Source organism: Sapajus apella, unplaced genomic scaffold (genome assembly GCF_009761245.1).
Source record: "Sapajus apella isolate SASKATOON/1434 unplaced genomic scaffold, GSC_monkey_1.0 scaffold35, whole genome shotgun sequence".
NCBI classification, from domain to species: Eukaryota; Metazoa; Chordata; class Mammalia; order Primates; family Cebidae; genus Sapajus; species Sapajus apella.
Genome location: NW_022436975.1, coordinates 1,092,285 through 1,117,408, shown reverse-complemented (window position 1 = coordinate 1,117,408; position 25,124 = coordinate 1,092,285). Strand labels below are relative to the sequence as shown.

General features: G+C 42.3%; 1 pseudogene; it reads left to right on the top strand.

Annotated features, from left to right (window-relative positions):
• The first annotated feature begins 13,871 nt into the window (after positions 1-13,871).
• Positions 13,872-14,747, top strand: LOC116563414 (annotated as a pseudogene).
• Positions 14,748-25,124: the final 10,377 nt, after the last annotated feature.

Genomic DNA, 25,124 nt, shown 5'->3' with positions numbered 1-25,124 from the left:
CCACGTGACAATCCTTAAAATGCAAAATTATTGTTAAATTTCTTTCCTTTATTTTAAGGAATGTGCTTGATTTGTGCTTCCACCAAGAGACAAATGAGTGATAGAAGCTTTATTTGATTTTATAAACAAGCAGGAGGCGTGGAGCCCGTCAAGTACGGATGCTGAGGCTTGTTCGGGGAAGTTGGCCCGGCTGCAGGCAGATGGTCAGCTCTGGACGTGTCCATCTGCACCTGAAATTGTGGTGGGTGAAATTACAAGCCCAAAGATATTAAAGTGAAGGGCACAAGACCTGCAGGTGCACTTCTTCAGGTGCTTGACTGGCACACCTTGTTTAAGCATAAGGAACATCAGCGCATTTCCAAGGTAGACTTCCTTTCCGCTTTTATTTTTATTTTGCAATGACAGGGCCTCACTATGTTGCCAAGGACGAACTCAAACTCCTGGGCTCCAGCGATCCTCCCACCTCAGCCTCCTGGGTAGCTGAGATTACAGACACACACCACCACACCCAGCTGAGCACCTCATTCCTCAATCATATACATGGTGCAAACGAAAAAGAAAGTTCTCAAGTTCCAAAGACAAAATATGTTATTATATTCAGGAGCTCTTCTTTCACAGGATCCAGTGCTAGCAACTGCAGAGTAATTCTTTATTTAGAAAATACTCCTTTCATCTGCTTTTAGAGTGGTAATGTACATTCCCTAACTTCCTCCTACCTGGGAGGTCCCCTTGGAAAATGTAATATTTTTACCTTCTATGCTCTGAAGCCCAAGTAAAGGATGCTACTATCATGCCCTACATTTTTTCTGTGTGCTAGCAGCATTGTGATAACTGTAAGTGGATTTTTCTGTGAGGTCTGGCATGTGTAAAACAAGGAAAGCTTGCCTGCCTCCTGTTAATCAGCACGGGCTCCCTCTGCTGGTTAATGAAGATGCCAGGCGCCCACAAAGAATATTATAGGTGTGAATTCTTAACAGGGAAATGTTTATGAAAATAAATCAAGTATAACACAAAATCACCAAAAATCGCAATACCTATGGAAAGTCTAGGATCTGCCTTTATTCTCTGTGTAAGCTAATAAGTTAGCCTCTTTCAGTTTCATGGATGCTGGCAGAAGACATGAGACCACTGGATCAGAGACACGGGACTTTATTATTCAGGACACGGCATGCACATGATAGCTCTCCTTTTCCTAAATGTGCATTGGGCTGGCACGGAGGGGCCTAGATGGATGTTTTACATGCAGTGGCTTTGTGCCACATCTGAAAAGCACTGGGCTTGGGAAACACACCACAGTCACAGCGAACAGTGAGCAAGCCCACTCTTTGTCTTGGAGGGAAACCTTACCTGGTTCCTCAAGGTTACTCACTGCAAACACAGCCTGAGAAATGGCCAAGCTAAAGAGCAGCCAGGGCCTTGCATTCTGGAGATACCCAGCAAGACCTGCAGACGTGCAAGAAACCGGTGGCAAACTGTCCTTCTCAATAAATACTAGATGGTTATTACTGCTAATAATTTAAAGTTTCAATTTCATTAAACTCATTGCGGAATTTCTTTCTTCTTATTTTTTGTCGATGATTTCTTTTACTAACTTTCCACCACACTATGCTGTTGGTTAAAATTCTTTCTAAAACTAGAAGTGAAAATTGCACTACCTTTTATCAAATAATAGTTGGTCCATTTAGTTGAATTATAAATAAGGAAGAGTGAGGACTAACAGTTCACAGAGTTTAAATATTTTTAATACAGTTATCATAATGTGAGGTTTGTCGGTTATATGCGAATACTTTCCAGAGTCCCTTTTGAAGTACTCACGGCAGTAGAATTTTAAATGGGCTAGAGTATTATAGAATGGCAGAAATCCACAGATAAGCCCTTAAACTTATAGCATCACAGAATTTAAAGCCTTCAGGTGCGACAGAAACCAATTATAATATTTTGACAGCTGGCTCTCATGTTCTTATTTTAGCGTTAGCCAAAAACCTTGTACCACCACAGGATAAGAGCTTTAAATCAGGAAGTGGTCGAGTTTCCACCATTGCTATAAACATTTCTCCCTGGCCATTATAGAACCCTTGACTGTCTGCAAAGCGTTTGCACACACCTTCTCTCCTTTGGACCTCACCTTTACCGTAAGGTTTAGGCAGAATATTTTGATATCTCCCTCTCATTACAGAGGAAACTCAGAAGCAAAGCGGTCACATGACAGCTGTGAGCTGGTGCGGCCCATTCCAAAGAGCTGGGCTGTATTTGCACCCCGGAGCTGTTCCCCGATGCCCCGCACTGCCTCCTTTGCTACCAGCTCCCCACTCTACCAGCTGAGAGGCTGCAGACGGCCGGTCACAGAAAACCTTACTCATACTGACTTCAGCTGCAAGGAATTTACAGGCTCTCCTGACTGAGCAAGTCCAGGGGAGGGGCAGACTTCCAGGGAGGTTTGCTGTGGGCACATCTATGGCCTGCTGTCCTCTGGGTGTCTGCTCCCTCCCAGGCTGACTTGTCTCATTAAATTGCTCACAGCGGTTCCAAGTCCAATGCCCACCCACCATCACTCACTCAGATGCAAAGGGATGTTGTCCTCTCACCATCAAAGAACATGCTTAAGCAGCCTTCTAAGTAGGCCAGCCTAAACCAATCGTTTTGGCCAGGGGGGGTGTCACAGATGCTAAGCGGCCACTCTAACATCCACTCCACTGATGATTTTGAAAAGTGCTCACCAGGCAATACTCAGTCTTCGAGGTGCTTTCTACAGATAACTTGCTAAGTGTTAACGGTCTCTGAGGTCATGGGATAAATGCAATGCTTCATATGAATTGCCTCATTTATTTTCCACACCCTTACAACAACCTTATAAGGCAGGTGCTGCTGTTATACTCCTTTTAGGGATGAGGAAACTGAAGCTGAGAGAGGTTAAATGACTTGTCCAATGCTGCACAGCTCAGAGGCGGGAGATCCTGGATTCAAGCCGACAGGCTGACCCCAGAGCCCACGTGCTTACCCACAGCACCAAGCCACTGCCTGCAGGAGAGGGAAAAACAGGAGTCCCATGGCTACAGGAATTTGGGGAGTTCTGCACAACACATTCCCCTCTTAGAGGCTCACAATGCACATTAGGATAAGAATATTCTGAGAAATCCTGCAGGAAAGAGATTTATTTAACTTGTTTAACTCAGCATTTCCCAAACTCACATTGCTACAGAGATTTTCTTGTCTAACACCTCCAGGGAATAGCTTTCCACCCATTTAACTGTCTTCAGTGAGGTACTCTGTCATATGATTATTTAAAAAATTCATGACAAATCAGCTCCTTTTCCTTGGAGAACCTTTGTTTTCCTCATTTCGCTTTGTGTTGGCAAGTTCAACCGAGGCTCAGGAACCTGTGGTGCTGCTGACTCTGCCCGGTTATGCTGCCCTGACTGACAGTGCAGGGATGGTCAGTGGAGGGCTCTGCATGGAGGGGAGGCTGCCTCCTTGGCTGGCTTCTCATCTGTTTCTAGTACTTTTCTAAGTGAGAGTGTTTGGACACTGAACAAAATGTGTATTGGTAACACAAAAATAGAGCAGGACTAACATTTCTAATCCCAACATTTTAAAAAATTATACACGAGTACTCACCTAGCTTTTAGTAAACAGAGAACAGTTTGTCCTTGCAGACATCCCTCAGGAAGAGAGAGGAGGAGGCACTACTAATAATTAGGTGGTTCTGAGCTGTTTTAGTCCATTTTCACATTACTATAAAGAAATACCTGAGACTAGGTGAAAGAAAAAGAAAAAAGAGGGTGAGTTGGCTCACAGTTCTGCAGGCTGTACAGGAAGCACAATGCTGGCATCTGCTGGGCTTCTGTGGAGGCCTCAGGAAGCTTCCAGTCATGAAGAAGGGGACGTGGGAGCAGGCGTCTTGCATGGCAGGAGCAGGAGCAAGAGGGAGAGAAGGAAGTGCCACAGACTTTTAGATGACCAGATCTCATGAGCACTCACTCACTATCCCAGGGACAGCATCAAGGGGATGGACAGTGCTGATCCATTCATGAGAAATCCATCTCCATGAGCCTATCACCTCCCACCAGGCCCCACCTCCAACAATGCGTATTACAAGTCAACATGAGATTTGAATAGGGCAACATCCAAACTCTGTCATGGGCCCTTGGGTTAGGAACGTGTGCAGAGTGCTCCCCACTGTTACAAAGTTATTTCACTTCTGTGGCCCCATGTGGCACACACAAAACCCTCTTCCTCCAGGCCCCTGACTTGATGTCTGAGCATCTGACCTGGGAAAGATCTATCTTCATTTCCTCATGCTTATGTAATGTGTCTCTTGTCCACGAAGTCAACCCTCAGTCCATTATCATTTGCTGCCCTGGTACAATTCCCTCAGGCCCCTTGTTTTTCAAAGCATACAACTAGGAAGAGATTGTTTTTGTTTCAGTCAAAAAGAGTCACTCACTGCAAAGCTACTTCAGGCTGAGAGCAGGTACGTGTGCATGGCAGCTCTAGTCTGGGAGCCCGCCTTCAGCTTCACAGCCATCTTGATGTTCATGCTCTCTGCTGGCTCTACATTTGCCTGTTGGCATCTCAACTCTGCTCTCCAGGAGATGCATTTGGTATCTCAGCATTTTGTCATCAGCTGAATGCAGGAAGTCAGTCTTGGCATTATTGCCCATCAGCAACTTGTCACTGACCAGGAAGTTCTCAATCTCACAGCGATGCAGAAAATTGTACTGGAGAATTAGGGATCTCCATTAGTCAGCGTCCTGGGAAAGTGATTATATATTCTACGGAAAACCTATTCTTTTCAGGATGTGTCAGCTTACATGGCTTACACATGTAAGCCGTGACTCAACCCAGACAGGGTGCCAAGAACTGGGAACACCAGTGGGTGAGTGCTGCTCTTCTAACTTCTTCTCCAGCAGAGCACAAATGACGCTCTCCATGCTGCCAAGGCCTCATCACTCTCACCTCAGCACTTCCAAATATCATAAATTCATCCTCATCCTGAGATACAGGCCTTGAGTTGGGGAGAAGGAGTGCAGGGACGGAGAACTCAATTCCTCTTCTTTAACACTCCAGGACCAGTGTGGAGCTGGGATTCTGGACAAACGTATCCTTCCACTCTGCAGCACAACTCTGGCTGAGATCTGTTGGGCATCCCGGGCATTTGAAAGCTGGATTCATCTTTTTGCTTGTTTTCCTTGGAGACATCAGCAAATTTTATGTCCTCACATTTCTCAAATTATCAAGACCCCGGGGTTGGCAATACTTGCAAAACGAAGGAGGGGCCCAGGAACCTCAGCAACCATGACTGGACACATCTGACGGTAACCGACTCTCTTCCTACAAGACAGCCACCCTCATCCATGACCTCGTTCTCAAAGTGCGTGCTCTGCTCTCTGGGAGTCTCAGCTGGCTGCTGTTGAGAAGTAACTGCTTGAATCTGTGTCCATGGCCTTTGCCACGATCACACCACCAACATCTGGGACAATCTGGGTGTCTGTTTGCTGGGGACAGCCACAGAGAGAGATCCAGGACACTTGAGAGTTTAAATAGTGGTTGTCTGGACACTCAGAGCACAGCAATGTCCAGAAATGTTTGGTGCTGCCTCTGAAGGAAATGTTTAGTGCTGCCTCTGAAGAAGGCATGGAAGGTGAGAGGAGCAGTCACGAATCTACGTTGTCTGCATTTCTCTAAGTGAGCCATGCACAGTTTATGAACCTTCCTGAAAGCCCTTTTAGATGGCTAGATTTTCTCTATTGCTTTCTGGAATTTCTCTCTGTGATGGTGAAATTAACATGAGTCGACTCTGATGTCTAGTTTTGATACCTAGTCTAAAGTGAGGGAATAGGTAAGAGAAGAGATTCTAGAGAAAAAATGCTTGAATCCTAGTTCTAAATGATGTTCCTTAGCCCTGCTAAGCCTCAGTTTCCTCACGTATAAAATGGGTATAAGAGTGTATCATGCTGCCTCACAGGGCTCCTGGATTAACAGCGTTAACACGTGTGAGGAAGATTTAAAATGGCCACACCTCCATCCCTCCCTATGTTAACCATGCCTTTGCAATGTGGTTCTGCAGCTCCACCAATCAAGAGGCAGAGTCTCTTCCTTCAGTCTGAGCTAGCCCTGTGATGTTCTGCTGGTACAACAGGTGGAAGTAGCATCCTGCCACTTCTGAGTCAGCCCAGGAGGCCATGCATTCTCTACCCTCCCCTCTTGGTACTCCACGGCCACCCTGTGAACACAATGAAGCCAGGCTGCCGGGTGATGAGAGACAAGTGGCCCAGTTGCCCTATGACCCCTGCCATCTGATGGTTAATCACGAGAGAGCTAAGTGAAGCTCTCTAAGACAAGCCAGCTTCAGCCACACCATCCTCTAGCTGGCCTCAGATAAAAGTGCAAGCCCAGAACACATGGACACAGGGAGGGGAATATCACACACCAGGGCCTGGGGGGTGGGAGGCAGGGGGAGGGATAGCAGGGGGTAGGGGGCTAGGGGAGGGATAATCAGGAGAAATACCTAATGTAAATGACTGGGATGGATGCAGCAAACCACCATGGCACGTGCATACCTCTGTAACAAACCTGCATGTTCTGCACATGCAGCCCAGAACTTAAAGTATAATAAATAACAAAAATAAATAAAAGTGCAAGCCCAGACAAGATTGGCCAAGCTGAGCCCCATCCACCCAGAGATTCATGAGGAACGGTTCTTGCTTTAAGCCACTGGCTTAGCTCGGACCACTATACAAAATACCATAGATGGGGTGGGTTCATCAACCTACAGTTATTTTCCACAGCTACGAAGGCTGTGAAGTCCAAGTTCATGTTGCCAGCAGGCTCTGTTCTTGGTGACAGCACACTTCCTAGCTTGCAGGTGGATGCCTTCTCACTGTGTCTTCTCACAGCACGGACAGAGGCTGCACGTTCTTCCTCTTCTTATAAGGGCACTAATCCCATTTTCAGTGCCCCACCCTCATAACCTCATTTAAACCTAATCACCTCCTAATACCATTGCTTTGGGGAGGAGGGCTTCAGCATATGAATTTGGCGGTGGGGGACACAAACATTTCATTCATAAAAGGCACTAAGTTCTGTAGTCATTTGCTAACTGACAAACAAACCCTAACTGGTATCACATGTAAAGCCTTCAAGAGGCATGTATTAAGCATTCAAAAAATACAAGCCATTATTATTGTCCATCATAGCAACTTAAAAAGATAGATTCTCATCCAATGTACAAACCTGAAATCTGTAGAATCGAGAACGGCCTTGTCTTCCCACACCTTATACTTATGGAGAAGAGGTCACATTATTTTTTGTTTTGTTTTGTTTTGTTTTGTTTTTGAGACAGAGTTTCTCCCTTGTTACCCAGGCTGGAGTGCAATGGCACGATCCCCGCTCGCCGCAGCCTTCGCCTCCTGGGTTCAAGCAATTCTCCTGCCTCAGCATCCCGAGTAGCTTGGACGGCAGGCGTGCGCCACCACGCCCAGCTAATTTTTGTATTTTTAGTAAAGACGGGGTTTCACCTTGTTGACTAGGATGGTCTCGATCTCTTGACCTTGTGATCCACCCGCCTTGGCCTCCCAGAGTGCTGGGATTATAGGTGTGAGCCACGAGGTCACATTGTTTTTAAAAATAAGCAGCTTCAACAAATGTTTTCAATTCATTAATTATAAAGGGTTTCAACCGTGGCAAGTTTTTTGTGCTATCTCCTTTCATATGGAAGATACACTGGCTGAAAATGGACTGGTCAAGGAGAAAGAGTTAGTGAACAATAGCAAATGGTTGTTATTTTTCACAGTGGAAGAACACAGGGCTAAAGGTCGATGGTAGCAGTGGAACTTCCACAGAGCTTTCTGAGATGGCGAATGGGACCACTTTCCTGATATTTTCTATTGTGCATTTGAATGCCGTGGGATGGTCTTTATGAGGTCAGAAATCATGGAAAATCGGAAAAGAAGCCAAACGAAAGACATGAGAGAGGGGTGAGAATACACAAAATCAAGAAAACATCAAGGGATGAAGAAATCATTTTTATAGGTAGGAACCCCCGCTCTTGAGCTCACCCCAGGTGAGTGATTAGAGATGGCCTATTTTCAAATGCTTTTCCACAGTATGGGGATCACAGAATCCCAGAATTCTATAGCCAGCAAAGACTCCACAGCCCCTGCCTGAGCAGTGCAGTTCACTGATATCTGCCATCTCTTCCTAGGTAGGTTCATTGTTAGCTGCTGTGAGTGGGAATGCTGTCTTTAACTTAGCATTCCCTATGTCTCTAAGAATATATATTACTATAATTCTATTTTCAGTTCGATGTTGATACACAACTGTTCCAACAAATTAATATTCTCAGCTTTGGTTGACTCATTTGGCCAGAAGACAAGTTCACAGATGTTCTATGCCATCCCTCCAAAGAAAAAAACGTAAGTTTGTCATTGCATTTTCATGCTAACAAGCATTAAAAAATTAATGCTTGGAGGCTTTCCAGCCCAGGGAAAATGAGTGGATATAAACACATACTTCAGTAGTATGTCAGAAAATACAGATTGTCGACTAAATAGTCATTCTCTTTTTATCTTTTTTTTAATCAACATAATCCCAATTTTGTCTGGGGCAGCAACATTCCTATTTTAAAAAAAGAAAGAAAACTCTCGGCCAGGTGTTGTGGCTCACTCCTGTAATCCCAGACCTTTGAGAGGTGGAGGTGGGTGGATCACCTGAGTTTGGGAGTTTGAGACCAGTCTGACCAACATGAAGAGACCCTGTCTCCAATAAAAGTACAAAACTAGCTCGGCATGGTGGCGCAAGACTGTAATCCCAGCTACTCGGGAGGCTGAGGCAGGTGAATCACTTGAATCCAGTTGCAGTGAGCTGAGATCGCACCATTGCGCTCCAGCCTGGGCAACAAGAGTGAAATGCCGTCTCAAAAAAAAAAAGAAAAGAAAACTCTTCCAGGCTCTTTTGCAGCCAGGTGTATTCTATGACCCTGTTCACAACAAGTCTGGTAAAACCACTGAGGTTGAGTGACTCTCTTGAATCCAACAGAACCCAGTTGTAACTGACACGGACAAGCAGGCCACTTGTTTCAACTCAACCTAAACCGTAAGACACTATGACACAGGAAATGCTAAAGTGTTACATAAAGCACTGTAATGTGCCACCACAAACACTGACACACATCTAGAAGTTGAGAGGGAAACGTGTGTATGTGCTGGGGAGGCAGGGACTCCTGTTGTTAACAGTATCGTGTTCCTTGAAGACCAAGCCATAGTGTCCATACTAATTCATAGTTGTTTCTCAAGCTCAAGTCTTATGAGAAAAGTAGACCCAGGACCCTGAACTTGAATAAACGTCTTCACTCATCCGAAGGCCCACCCAATTTTATGAGCCAAAGTGAAATTGACTCCAACCTTCCTTTTGCTTTGGGGCCACAGAGTCTGTATGTCCTCCGTAGTCCATGCATTCATTAAACATTTGTTGAGCACCTACTCTGGGCCTGGGCCTGGAATACCAGAGTAAGTTGCATTCTGAAAACCAAATTCCATGTCACAAATGAGCAGGGCGAGCTTGGACTGAGGCATTTGGGATACTCATGCACCAGGCATAAGATTTTGGTTGCTGATGTGCAGTGGTGATGGTGATGGGAATCGACTGTTGTGTTGGAGCAGCAGTAATTTGAAGCAGAGAATTTTGTTCTGTGTCAGGTGCATCAGTAACTTCTAAAATAATCCACATTTCCAAAGTCACTTTAGTCCGTTCTTAGTCTTCCCTTTTATGAATTCTGAACTCCTAGATGTGTCTAGGGTTTGGATCCAAAGATAAATAGTTTCCATGTCTATCCCTGACTAGAAACAACATCCAAATGGAAAAGTTGGGTTCAAAGGCACATTAATCACTCATTACAAGAGATGCCAATAGATGGCCTGGTCTTCACCACTTCTCCACTTCACAGGAAATCTGGCAACACTTCATCATCAGCGGGCACTTATTAATCGCTTTGCTCTGTATATTTTATAACAGTATTTGTCACTATAGTGATTCCCTGAAAACTGAGCTCGTAAGCCAGCAGGGACGCCTTCCTCCTTTGAGCAGGCTAAAATTAACCGCTCATTATGAAGTGCCACAGGAAAGCTACCAATGTGTCTTGTCCGGGAACAGTCACTTAAATCCATCACTGTTTAATGATGTGAGCTATGAAGTCTCCGTGTTCAACACTCATACCCTACCCCTCCCTAAGAGCCTGGATGATCTGAGCTCCCCGCCCCCAGAAACTCAGCCATTGTTTGCAGCAGCATTTAGGTTCACTTTTAAGTGGTTGCTGTGAAGCAAATTTACAGTTGTCTGCCTTGGCTGTTCTTAGGTAATTCAACGCAAGGGTCCTAGAATAAACCAATATAAAATAAGCTAGTGGAAATTAAATGATTCCTATTTCAAGAAAACATTAACACCCACAGCACTGTAAGCAACGAGAAAGGAATTCAAAGTCCTCTCTTCAAATGAACATTAATGGATGGATCACGATTATGAATTTGCATACAAAGTCTCAGACTTTCTGCTCTCCACTTGTTGTTTATACTACCTGGCAGACATTTGAAAGCTAAGACAGGACTTCTGGGAAGATGAAGTAGGTGTGCTCTTTCTGACTCCTCCCACAAGTGCAACTAAGAATGCTGGACATTGTGTAGAAAACACTGAAAGGTGTAGAGAAGAAACCAGGCTGGCTAGAGACCTGAGGAACTACATGATATGGGTTTCCCGTGTTTTCTTTCTGTCTCGTATATCCAAGACTTGAAGCTGAAGAAGCTGGCAACTGGGAAGTGCCAACAGGAAGAGGCATAAAAAGCCCTAACAAAAGCTGATCCTCCCCAGGCAAGGGACCAGGAAAGAGGCAGCCTATCAAGATGGAAAACTTTCACAAGATAACCTCCTCCCTGCCCCAGGCAAACGCTGCAGAAATAATGATGATACCACCCTCACACCATGTCAACAAAGGCCAGGTTGGGAGCATAGATTCCCACTCTCTCTGGGCTATAAGGAGGTGCCCCACACACTCCACCCCCTACCCTGCCAGGGTGGTGTCAGTGGACCCCACATGGGGAAGCTGGACTTGCACTCCCACTCAGCACTAATGAAATGCCCCTCACTCTGCCAGCTGTGGTGGCATCAGAGAGCCCTAGAGGAAAGTCAAGAATGTCACTATAGTTCACTATAATGAGACCGCCCCTGCTGTGGTGTCAGGGGAGGCCTCATGAGGAATGGTCTTCTTCTTCACAACCAGGTCATACTGATGGAACTCCTAACACCCCCACCCAGAGCAGTGAGGAGACACCCCCACTGTCAATGGAGGCTGAGTGGAAAATCTGGGTTTCTTGCCAACCTCAAGGTAATGAGGCAGCAGCCTCTCCCACCCCCTCCCCCACATCCCCAGCAGTGTCAGAGGAAGCTCACTAAAATCAAACGTTTAAATAAGATCTTGAGTCTCATGACCTAATACTTAAGTGTTTGGGTTTCTATCTAAAATCACACATTATACCAAGGAAAAGGAAGATCTTAAATTGAATGATAAAAGAAAATCATTGCATGCCTACACTGAGATGACACAGATGTTAGAATTATCTGACAAAAATTTGAAAGCAGCCAACATAAAAATACTTCAATGAGCAGATACAAACATGCTTGAAACCAATGAACAGCATAGTCTTAGCAAAGAAATAGAAAGTCCCCATAAGAAATAGAAGAAAAAACTAAATAAAAATTTTAGAACCGAAAAATATAACCAAAATAAAAACTCAATGGATGGTCTCAACAGCAGAATGGAAGGGACAGAGGAAAGAATCAGTGAAGAGGACAAAATAGTAGAATGTACCCAATCTGTAACCCAATCTGAATAATGTGGAAAGCAGAATGAAAAACATAGAAAACAGATTCTCAGGGACCTGTGGGACTGTAACAAAATGTCTAACTTTTGTGTCAACAGAGTCTAAGAAGGAGAGGAGAAAGTGGACATGCCTGAAAAGTGCCCAAGGAATGATGGCTGAAAACTTTGTAGATTTAACAAAAGACAAGCCTTCGGATTAAAGAAGCAAAGTGAATCCAAAATAGGAGAAACCCAAAGGAATCAAACCATAATTAAACGCATCATCATTAAACTTCTAAAACCTAAGACAAAGCAAAGCAAATTTCTGAAAAAATCCAAAGAAAAACAATGCCTCATTTATAAGCGGAAAACAATTCAAGTGACAGATTTCTCATCAGTAGCCATGAAGGCCAGAGGAATGGCACAATGATTCAAGTGCTGAAAGAATAGGATTGTTAGACTAAAAACCCACATCCAGTGAAAATATCCTTGAGAAATAAAAGAAAATTCAAAAGATCCTCAAATTAAGGAAAACCAAGAAGATTTGTCATCAACAGACCTACCCTAAAAGAATGGCTGCAAGTTCTCTAAATGGAAAGGAAAGAATAAAAGAAGAAATCGTGGTACCTCAGGGAAGAAGAAAAAACACAGTAAGTGAGAATATGGGTAAACACAGTAGACTTTCCTTCCCCTCTTAAGTCATCTATGTTCTTTCTAATTTCCTTTTAAGAAGGAAAAACAGAGAACAAACAGAACCCAAAAAATAAAACATACTTAACTCCTAATATATCAATAAATATGCTAACCACAAATAGTCTAAACATAACCTAACTATATGTTGTTTACAAGGAACTTATTTGAAACATGATGATATAGCCAGGTGGAAGTTAAAAGGATGGAAGAAAATATATTATGTAAATATTGATCAAAATAATGGAGGAGTGACTACATTAATATCTGACAAAGTAGGCTAAAGAGTTTAAAAAAAAAAAAAAACCAGAGACTGAGAGGGACATTATGTGATAATTTAAAAAAATCAATCCATCAGACAACATAGTAATCCTAAATGTGTATGCACCAAACAACAAAGCCACAAAATATGTGAAGCAAAAACCAACAGAACTGAAAGAAATGGACTAATTCATAATTATAGTTGAAAACTTCAACATCTGTCCTTCAACAATTGTTAGGACAAGTAGGCAGACGATCAGCAAGGATACAGAATAAATCAACAACACTACAGGTTCTAATCAACACTTATGGAATACTTCCCCTAATAAGCAGAATGCACTTTTTTTTTCAGAGATCCAGGAAAATACACCAAGATAAACCACATTCTGTGCCATTTTTAAAAATCTCAACAACTTTAAATGAATTGAAGTCATTCTCTGACCACATAGAAACAAACCAGAAATCAAAAATCAGAAAATATCCAGACATGTGGAAACTAAAAACTCGCTGAAACACCTCTGAAAATCTATGAATCAAAGAGGAAATCTCAAGAGAAATTTAAAAAATACACTGAAGTCAATGAAAATGAAAATACAGCATATTAAAATCGTGGGAAACAGCTAAAGTAGTGTTGGCAGGGAAATGTATACCACTAAGTGTATACATTAGAAGAGGAAAGTTTCAAATTGATAATTTAATTTCCCACCCCAAGAACCTAGAAAAAGAAGAACAAAATTAACTAAAGCAAGCAGAAAGAAGGAAATAACAAGAGCAGAAATCAATGATGCTGAAAAGAGAAAACTAAGAAAGAGTGCCAGTTTTTTAAAAGTTGGCACTTTGAAAAGATCAATAAACTTGGCAGACCTATAGCAAAACTGACACAGGATTAAGGGAGAAAACCCAAAACCTCAATATCAGGAAGGAAACTGGGGATATCATTTTCCCTGCAGACATCAAAAGGGTAAGAGGTCGGTGCATGCAGAGGACAGAACCCAAAAGGGCACACACCTGGCTGGCGGGCTGGTGTACAAGCTCGAGGCTGCTCAGTGTTCTAGGACACACCTGATGTTTTGTAACAGTGCTTGAAACAAATATCAGCCACCTCTATGAGCAACAGGTTCAGCTCTTGGCAGACATGTGTAACCTTACTGATGAAAATTACAACAAAATTGGTGCTGAGAACAAGAATTGTCACCTGAATGAGAACACTGAAAAAGAATCATTGCATTGGGCTTTTAGTGTCTTCTTACTCAACACCAAAAATAAGCTCCTGCCAATGGGAAGCTCAGATGCTAAGATCACCTTTCCAGGCTGTTTCACCAATACTTGTTGTAGTTATCCATTAGGTAATTCAGGCAAGCTTGAGGATGATGCCCTTGAAGTAAGGCAAGCAGCACAGAAGCATCTGAAAGCTGATTAGGAATCCCCATGGAAGCAGTTCCTCCAGAACAAATTATTTAACACAAATTCACTACGAGGCTCAGTCTGATGGTATCTGGGGTGAACATGAAATTGATTACAATTTATTTGTGAGGAAGAATGTCACTTTGAGTCTAGATGCTAATGAGATTAAAAGCTATTGTCATATCTCAAAGGAAGAACTAGAAGAACTTCTGAAAACAGCAGCTACTTATAAAATTAAGAGAACACCATGGTTTCAAATTATTGTAGAGGCTTTTCTTGTTAAATGGTGGGATAACTTAAATCATTTGAGTCAATTTGCTTATCACAAGAAAATAATTAGATGTGAATGCAGAGATGAATGATTACTGAAAAAATCTCTACTTGGTAAATTTAAAATAATTGTATTGTTTTAAATTTGGTCCCCTGTGGGAACTCTCATATGATACATTGATAACTTTGCAACTTGTGTGGAAAAAATAATTAACTTATAACATTGTATTACACACCCAGGATATATGCTCTGTTTGTAAAAGACATTTGTGAGGGAGATTATTGTAAAATCAGAGAAAGCAAATAAAAATTAATTTAACCTGTTAAAAAAAAGGATAACAAGGAAATACAATGAACAACTCTATACACATAAATCTGACAAATTAGATGATATAAAGTAATTCCTTAGAAAACTCAAACTACTACCATATTAATTATTTCAAAGATCATTGTATTAGCCCTAAAACTATTAAGACAATTGAATTCATAATTAACAAACACCCAGAGAGGAAATCTCCAGGTCCAGGTGGTATCACTGGTTCTACCAAACATTTAAAGAAGAATTGAGGCCAACTCTGTAGAATCATTTCAGAAAATAGAAGAGGAATGAACACGACCCAGTTCAGAACTAGACAAACACAGCACAACAAAAGCAATAAAGTTTGGTGTCCCTCTGAATATAGTATAAAAATCTTTAGCAAATATTAGCAAATAGAATCCTACAATATGTAAAAAGAATGACACTCAGTACCAACTGGGTTTTATTTAAAAGATGCAATGCTGGTTCAGTATGTGAAAAAGAATCATTGCAACCCACTATAATGCAGACTAAAAAAGAAAAATCATGATTGTACAGTCAAATGCTCTACCCCTAAGCTACACCCCTGAGAAGATCACAGTTGTATCAAACAATGCAGAAAAAGCAGTTAACAAAATTCAATACTAATGCATGATTTTTACAAACTCTCAAAACATTAAGAATAGAGAGAAACATCCCCTACTTGATAAAGAATGTCCACAGACATCCTGAGGCTAACATTATACTTAATATTATAAGTGAATGACTGAATGTTTCCTCCCTAAGGTTGAAAACAAAATAAAGATGTCTACTCTAACATTCTTGTTCAACACAGTACTGGAAGTTCTGTTGAGTCAGTGCAAAAAAGCAAGAAAAGGAAACAAAGGGCCACAGATCAGAAAAGAAACTCATGAATCAGTCTCCATTTGCAGATGACACGTGGTCTACATATAAAACCACAAAGAGTCTGAAGAGAAAAAACTCACAGAACTAGTAACTGAGCTCAGCAAGGTCACAGATATAAAATAAACATAAAGAAACCGATTGTATTTCTACATACCAGCAATAAACACATGGACATATGGCCTTTCAATGGAAAGTAAAAATGCAATACCATTAAAATTGATCCCAAAAAAAAAGAGAGAAAGATACAGTGCAAATGTAACAAAGCATACACAGGACTTTAAGCCAGAAGTTACACAATGTTGATGAAAAAAGAGATAATTTAAATAAACAGAGAAACATATGGTGTTGATGGATTGGAAGACTCAAATAGGAAGGATGCCAATTCTCCCCAAAACTGATAAACAGGTTTAACAATTTCTATCATAATCTCAGGAAGAGTTTTTGTAGACATAAACAAGACTGTTCCAAAAGGTGTATGAAGAGGCAAAGGAATGAAAATAGCTATAATTTTGAGAAAGAAGAATAATGTGGGACGAATCAGTGACCAATTTCAAGACTTATATAACTACATTAACCAAGGCTGTGTAGTATTGGCAGAGCATGAACATGTATGTCACGGGGCTAACTAAAGAACCCGGAAGTCAGCCCACGCAAATATGTCCCACTGATTTTTGACGAAGTTGTAAAAGCAATTTAAATAGTGTAAAGATAGCTTATGAGCAAATGGTGCTGGAGCAGTTGGGCATCCAAAGGCAAAATAAAATAAGCCTTGACCTAAGTCTCAAACGTGATACAAAAATTAACTCAAAATGTGTCATGGACTTAAACTTTTTTTAAATAATTCTTTTAATTTATATATTTTTTTCCCATTTATTTATTTTATTGCATTTCAGGTTTTGGGGTACATGTGAAGAACATGCAAGATTGTTGCATAGGAACACACGTGGCAGTGTGATTTGCTGCCTTCCTCCCCATCACCTACGTCTGGCATCTCTCCCCTTGCTATCTCTCCCCAGCTCCCTACCTCCCACCGTCCCTCCCCTATTTCCCCCCCAACTGACCCCAGTGTGTAGTGCTCCCCTCCCTGTGTCCATGTGTTCTCATCGTTCAACACCCGCCTATGAGTGAGAACACGCGGTGTTTGATCTTCTGCTCTTCTGTCAGTTTGCTGAGAATGATGATTTCCAGGTTCATCCATGTCCCTACAAGGGACACAAACTCATCGTTTTTGATGGCTGCATAATATTCCATGGTGTATATGTGCCACATTTTCCCTGTCCAGTCTATCATCGATGGGCATTTGGGTTGGTTCCAGGTCTTTGCTATTGTAAACAGGGCTGCAATGAACATTCGTGTGCACGTGTCCTTATAGTAGAACGATTTATAATCCTTTGGATATATACCCAGTAATGGGATTGCTGGGTCAAATGGAATTTCTATTTCTGGGTCCTTGAGGAATCGCCACACTGTCTTCCACAATGGTTGAACTAATTTACACTCCCACCAACAGTGTAAAAGTGTTCCTATTTCTCCACATCCTCTCCAGCATCTGTTGTCATGGACTTAAACTTAAAAAGTAAAACAATAAAACTTTTGGAAAATGCATAGGAGAAAACATATGTGATTTCGCTTTTGGCAAAGAGTGTTTAAATAGATATCAAAAGCACAATTAATAATAGAAAAAAATTGATACACTGGACTGAATCAAAATTCAAAATTTTTTTCTCTGTGAAAGATCCTATATTAAGACAAGATACAGATTAAGAGAAAATATTTGTAAGACACATATCTGACTAAGAACCTACCTAGAATATGTTAAAAAAAAAAAAAAACTCTCGAAACTCAATAGTAAAAAGAAAAAAATTCCTTTAGAAAACAGACAAAAGAGATGAAAAGACATTTCACTGAAGAAGATACATAGATGTAAATGAGATGCATAGCATGAGATACCACTGCATTCCTATCACAACGGCTAAAATTTAAAAATAGTGATAACACCAAATGCTAACAAGGATGCTGAGAAATTGAATCACTCATACATTGCTGGTGAGAATGTAAAATGATATAGTCACTCTGGAACTCTGGAAAACAATCTGAAAATGAAAAACTAAACATGCAATGACAATATAACTTAGCGGTGGCTCTCTCAAGCATGTATGCTAGAGAAATGAAGATTTATGCTTACGCAAAAATCTGTACACGAATGTTCGATTTTATTTGTCATAACCAAACCCTGAGAATAACCCAGGTGTCCTTCACTGAGTGGAAGCTTAAATGAACGTGATACATACGTAACAATAGAAAGAAATGAACTATTGGTATACATAACATATATGGATCACCAGAAGATTATTCTCAGTGAAAGAATGTCATGCGCCATAGGATTCATTTTTATATAACTTTTGTGAAATGATGAAATCATGGAAATGTTGGCAAGTGGCAAAAATGTGTATCATAAATACGAAGTCATAGAAATGGACAACAGATTAAAGGTTGCCACATTTCGGGTGGGTGCACAGGGGAAGGAGGGGGGTGTGGCTATGGGACAAAAGGAGGTGCCCTCAGGGGGGTGGAAAGGTTCTGTGCCTTGACTGTGTCGATTCCATGCCCTAGGCATGGTATCATTCTACAGATTTACAAGAGGCTATCATGTGGCGAACTGCATAAAAGTACACGCAATCTCTCTGTATTGATCAGTATTGCTCACTCTGTATTTGTTTTTACAACTGTATACGAACTTATCATTACTTCAAAATTAAAAGTCAGTTTTTTAAAAGTTAATAACAACTCTTTGGTGTCCAAAGCCGAATAGGAATTAAAAAAAAAAAAAATTGGCATTTTTACTGCTTCCTGTCTACAATCTCCTGCAGCTGGAAAGTGTTCGTCTTTCGTGAACATTTTGCAAAGACGCTGTACAAATTACTGTACTCACTTGGGCATTAAACACCATAGTTTTTCCTCTCAGCAGCATAATGAGCTCCTTGGTTTAAAGATCATAGAAGTTTGAGTAAAAAGGGCAGTATAGACAAGGGCCTAACAAACACTAGCCTACGTTTAGAGATTCCAGAATCTGTGTTGCAAAACTCACTTAGCCTCTTTGGTCTTAAATTCTCCACCTACAAAATGGACCTGAATGTTGCCATTGGATTATAAACCAAGTTCCATGGAATTAACATTGTGCCATGATGAAGACATATCATCCTGTTTCATGTCTCCTCCTTAATGAGCCTTTAGTCAAAGAAGCAATTGGTTAGGTTTTTTTTCCTTCTCCTTGTGTCAAAGGCTCCACGTGAAGGTGAGCACCTCTGTCCCTCCACTGAGCCCCACTCCCTAGCCAACTGGAAGGACTCCCCCACATCCTCCACACAGCTCCACATGTGACACAAGCGGGGTAAATGGAGTTCAGTGAGCAAGAATGTGCATGATCTAGGAACAAAATCAATATTGGCAATCATTTTAATACGAAGGATGCTTATTACATATGTTCTATTTTAAGAACTTTATAGGGTTTAATTATTTTTATTTTATATAAATATATATTTTTTGAGACAGACTCTTGCTCTGTTGCCCAGGCTAGAGTGTAGTGGCACCATCCCAGTTCGCTGCAGCCTCTGTCTCCTGGGTTCAAGTGATTCTCCAGCCTTGGCCTCCCAAGTAGCTGGAATTTCAAGCAAAAGCCACCATGCTCAGCTAATTATTTTTTTTTAGTAGAGACCATACTTCACCATGTTGGACAGGCAGGTCAAGAACTCCTGACCTCAAGTGATCCACCCGCCTCAGCCTCCCAGAGTTCTGGGATTACAGGCATGAGCCACTGCGCCCAGCCCAGAGTTTAATTTTTTAAAGCAGCTGAAGGCAATGAGCATTACTCTTGGTGTATGATACAAAGCGGCAGCCCTATGCCCAGCAGTAGGCTGTGCACACACAGATGCAGCGGCTCCAGGGAGCAGGGCGCTCTCCAGGCCTGGCCAAGCCCACTGCCTGCCGTGGACTGCGCTCCAATGGAGCCTGAGAAAGGTCAGCTCTTTGGGCCAGAGAATCCCAGGGATGCGGAGGCAGCCCAGGAAGGACCCAGACTGCACCGGGAAGTTCTCCCACCACCAGGGTCACCAGCCAGAGCGACTCTGGGTCCCACGACAACTGCAGCTGATTCCAAAGACTCTCTGAATCCAAGCTCTCATTTAAAGGCAAAGATACAATATTACATTTTATCTCTTTCCCTGACTCATAATAAGCAAAGGCTCAGTGTCCGTATTCAAAGTCAACATATCACCCCTTACTATGGACGATTCTGGCCCTACTGCTCACTGTAGTCTGATGTTCGGTGACTCCGTGCCAGGAGGTTGCCAGTGCCCTTTGGGTGTTATTCCCTGGTAGCCAATAGAAAGCGTGACGAATCGTCAAACTCCTCATCTGCTGGTGTCACCTTATTTGCAGTCACACCTCCTTGGATTAGGAACGCCCGATTGCCCGGATGACATTTAAGGAGAGATGAAGAGGTTCTAAAGGAAGACCATGTCCCCTGCTGGGCCCTGTGAATACTACCCCGTGGGTTGACATGGTCTATGGAAGAGCAGGGGCATCCTCTGGGAGAGTTTCAACTCTCAGTGTATCCAGGACTGAGGCTGCAACTCACCAGCAGCAGCACACGTGCAAAAATAAACAACGAAATCAGCGATGGAGGGGCAAGACTGCAGGAACCGGGCGCAGCAGATGCAGACACAGCCATCCTGTGCATTTACAGTCTGGGAGCTGCAAAAGCTTAAGGCAAGCTTGTTTTGTGGCTCTATAGGAGCCAAATATGATATTTAAATGATCCATTCCATTAATATTGTATCATTGTGTCAATCTGGAATGCATTTGAATCAAAACCTCCCCTCGAAATGGTCTCCTTTGTTGTATTTTCTTGTTGGCTCGTTTTATCAACATCTGCTATGTTTAGACAATACGAATTAAAACTGAGGAATGCTGTTTGTACTCAGCTACTTTTGTTGAGAGTGTAACATCCCAAGATTGGCAGTGTTTATGTAAATCAGTGTGGCTGACACAGCCATCATAAACAAATGAGGAAAATATAACAAACACATTGTTCACGCAGGAAATGTGTGTTTTGAGACTTGGCTTTGGTCTCACCAGATTGATGAAGAGGTGCTGATACCACAGATCTGTGCTGCGCTGTGCAGCTTGCAGGTCAGGCAAGGCTTCCCTGCCCCAGAGCCTGCCGAGGCAGAATAGAGCCCCAGTTCTCACCCTTGACCCGCCGAGGCAGCTGCTGAGGTTCTCCAGCTGAAGCTTGAGTAGCCTGATGGATTTGCTGTGCGGTGCCACAGATAACTGGCGTACACACTGCAGTCACACTTGGGAGTCCCCCACTGCCAACTGCACACCATCACACAGCACTAGGAATGGGAAAGGCGTCAGCAAGGCCCTTCAGACCCTAGGTCTTCATTCATATTCAGAAAGAAGAGGTGATAGGGAAATAACCACGACTGCACGAAGACACGTATGTTCGATGATGCTCACAGCAGCCTTGTCTATACAGACAAAAGGCCAGAAACAGCCTTCACATCCGCCACGAGGGCACTGGCTAAGCAGATGCTGGTGCAGCCAAACCTCGGCATGCCACGCAGCTGTAAAGGAGTGTGAGGCGTGAGCTACGTGCCGAGAGTCTCCAGCTGTCACACATGAGTGCACAAACAACATGCAAGATGGCAGAAAACACGCCCCCGTTTACATTCGTTAAAAGGGGGTTGTATTTGCCTGCATAGGTTTAGTATATTCTCTCCAGAAGGATCTCAAGCAACTAGTGGGTACCTGGAGGGAGTGGTACTGGAGGACCACAAGTTTAAAAAATCTAATGAAGCCTTCCTTGTTATTTTTATGCTGCTTTCTACTGTTAAATCTTTTTATCATGTGCATGCATTACATTAAATATTCCTTATAAAAATAAAGGGAAGACCCGCTGCAAAGCCATGGCTGTGGAAAAATTGGAATCCACATATGTTGCTGGTGGGAATAGAAGCTGCTGCAGCCACTTTGGAAAACAGTCTGGCAGTTCCTCAAAAGCTTCAGCACAGAATTACCATCTGACCCAGCAATTCCACTCCTATGTATATACCCACCAGAAATAAAAACACACGTCCACAGAGACGCTTATGTGAGAATGTTCACAGCAGCACTGCTTATGACAGCCAAGAAGTAGAAACAGCCTAAATGCCCCTCAACTGATGAATGGATAAATAAAACATGTTATAGTCAGGCAATATATTCATGACTTAAAAAGAGTGAAGTACTGACTTCAACACGTGGATGAACCTAGGAAACGTTATGCCAAGTCAAAGAAGACAGTCACAAAAGGCCACATGTTACAGGATTCCATGCATATGAAATGTCCAGGGCAGGTAAATCCACAGAGACAGGAAACAGATTAGTACTTGCAAGGGACTGGAAGGAATACGGAAAGGGGAGTGATTGCTTAATAGCTACGGAGTTTCCCTCCGGGTGATGAAAATGCTCCAAAATTGACTGTGATGACAGTGACACAGTTACGTGAATACACCAAAAGCCAACGAACTGCCCACTTTCAATAAGTGACTTTCATAGCATATTAATCCCATCTCAATAAAGCTGTTTTTAGTTTTTTTGTTTGTTTTGAAATTTTCACCTATTTATTTCTAATATTTTAACTTTTAGGTTCAGAGGTACATGTGCAGGTTTGTTATGTGGCTTAATTTGTGTCATGGGGGGTTGTTGTACAGATTATTTTGTCACTGGAGTACTAACCACAGTGCCTGACAGTTTTTTATTTTTTTCTGAACCTTTTCCTCCTCTCAGCCTCCTCCCTCAAGTAGGCCCCAGTGTGCATTGTTCCCCTCCATGTGTCCATGTGTTCTGATTATTTAGCTCCCACCTGTAAGTGAGAACATGCGGTATTTGGTTTTTTATTCCTGCATTAGTTTGCTAAGGGTAATGGCCTCCAGCTCCATCTGTGTTCCTGCCAAAGACATGATCTCATTCTTTTTTATGGCTGCATAGCATTCCATGGGGTATAGGAACCACATTTTCTTTATTCAGTCTATCATTGATGGGCATTTAGGTTGATTTCATGCCTGCTATCGTGAACACTGCTGCAGTGAACATACACATGCAGATGTCTTTATGATAGAATGATTTATATTCCCTTGGGTATATATCTAGTAATGGGACTGCTAGGTAAAGTGGTAGTTCTCTTTTTAGGTCTTTGAGGAATCACCACACTGCTTTCCATGGTGGCTGAACTAATTTACATTCCCACCAGCGGTGTATAGCATTTCCTTTTCTCCACAACCTCATCGGCATCTGTTATTTTTTTGAATTTTTAACAACAGCCATTCTGACTAATGCTCGATGGTATCCCATTGTAGTTTTGATTTGCATTTCTCTGGTGATTCGTGATTCTGAGCATTTTTTGATATGCCTGTTGACCTCATGTATGTCTTCTTTTGAAAAGTGTCTGTTCATGTCCTTTGCCCATTTTAATGGGGTTCATTGCTTTTTGCTTGCACCTTTGTTTAAGTTCCTTACAGATTCTAGATATTAGATCTTTATCAGATGGATAGTTTACGAAAATTTTCTCCCATTCTGTAGGTTGCCTATTTACTCTGTTGACAGTTTCTCTTGCTGTGCAGAGGCTCTTTCGTTTAACTATATCCCATTTGTCAATTTTTGCCTTTGTTGCGATTACTTTCAACGTTTCTGCCATGAAATATTCGGCAGTTCCTAAGTCCAAATGGCATCCCCTAAGTTATCTTTCAGAATTTTTATAATGTTACTTTTTATATTTAGGTCTTTAATCCATCTTGAGTTGATTTTTGTATATAGTTTAAGGAAAGTGTCCCATTTCAGCCTTCTGCATGTAGCTAGCCAGTTATCCCAGCACCATTTATTGAATAGGGAGTCTTTTTCCCCACTGCTTGTTTTTGTCAGCTTTGTCAAAGATCAGATGGTTGTAGGTATGCGGCCTTATTTCTGGGCTCTCTATTCTGTTCCATTGGTCTATGTGTCTATTTTTGTATGAGTACCATGCTGTTTTGGTTATTGTAGCCTTGTAGTACATTTTGAAGTCAGGCAACATGACTTCTCCAGCTTTGTTCATTTTGCTTAAGATTGCCTTGGCTATTCGCGCTCTTTCTTTGGTTCCATATGAATTTAAAAATTTTTTTTTCTTGTTTTGTGAAGAATGTCATTGGTAGTTTGATAGGAATACCATTGAATATAAATTGCTTTGCTGTCCAAAGCCATTATGGCCATTTTCACAATATTGGTTCTTCCTGTCCATGAGCATGGAATATTTTTCCATTTGTTTGTGCCATCTCTGATTTCTTTGAGCAGTGTTTTATAATTCTCACTGTAAAGACCTCTCCCCTCCCTGGTTACCTGTATTCCTAGGTGTATTGTTCTTTTTGTGACAATTGTGAATGGGATTGCATTCCTGATTTGGCTCTAGCTTGGCTGGTGTTAGTGTATAGAAATGCTAGTGATTTTTAATTGTATTCTGAAACTTTGCTGAAGTTGGTTACCAGCTCACGGAGCTTTTGGGCAGATACTATGGGGTTTTCTGGATATAGAATCATGTTGTCTGCAACAAGGGATAGTTTGACTTCCTTTTTTCCTCTGTGGATGCCATTTATTTCTTTCTCTTGCCTGACTGCTCTGGCCAGGACTTCCAATACTATGTTGAATAGGAGTGGTGAGAGATGGCATCCTTGTCTTGTTCTGGTTTTCAAGGGGAATGCTTCCAAAATACAGCTAAAATATCTTAAATTTAAAACAAAGAAAGAAATCAAACAGGTGTTTCCTCCCTCTCTATGCAAAGGCACAACCGCCCAGTACCTAACTATACTGCATATGCTATACTGTACCACACTGTACTATGCTGGACTACACTGTACTATACTTACTATACCGCACTATGCCGTACGACACTGTGCCATACTGTGCTGACCTGCACTGCACCATACTAAATGCTGCCATACATTCCTGTTCTATGCTGTAGCATACTGCGCTGTCCTGCACTGTGCCACACCACTGTGTCATACAACACTGTGTCATATAGCACTCTGTCATACGGCACACTATCATACACCACTGTGCCATACGGCACTCTATCATACAGCACGGAGCCATACGGCACTCTATCATACGGCACTGAGCCGTACGGCACTCTATCATACGGCACTGAGCCGTACGGCACCCTGGCATACGGCACTGTGCCGTACGGCACCCTGGCATACGGCACTGTGCCGTACGGCACCCTGGCATACGGCACTGAGCCGTACGGCACCCTGGCATACGGCACTGAGCCGTACGGCACCGTGCCATACGGCACTCTGGCATACGGCACCGTGTCATACGGCACTCTGCCATACGGCACCCTGGCATACGGCACTGAGCCATACGGCACCCTGG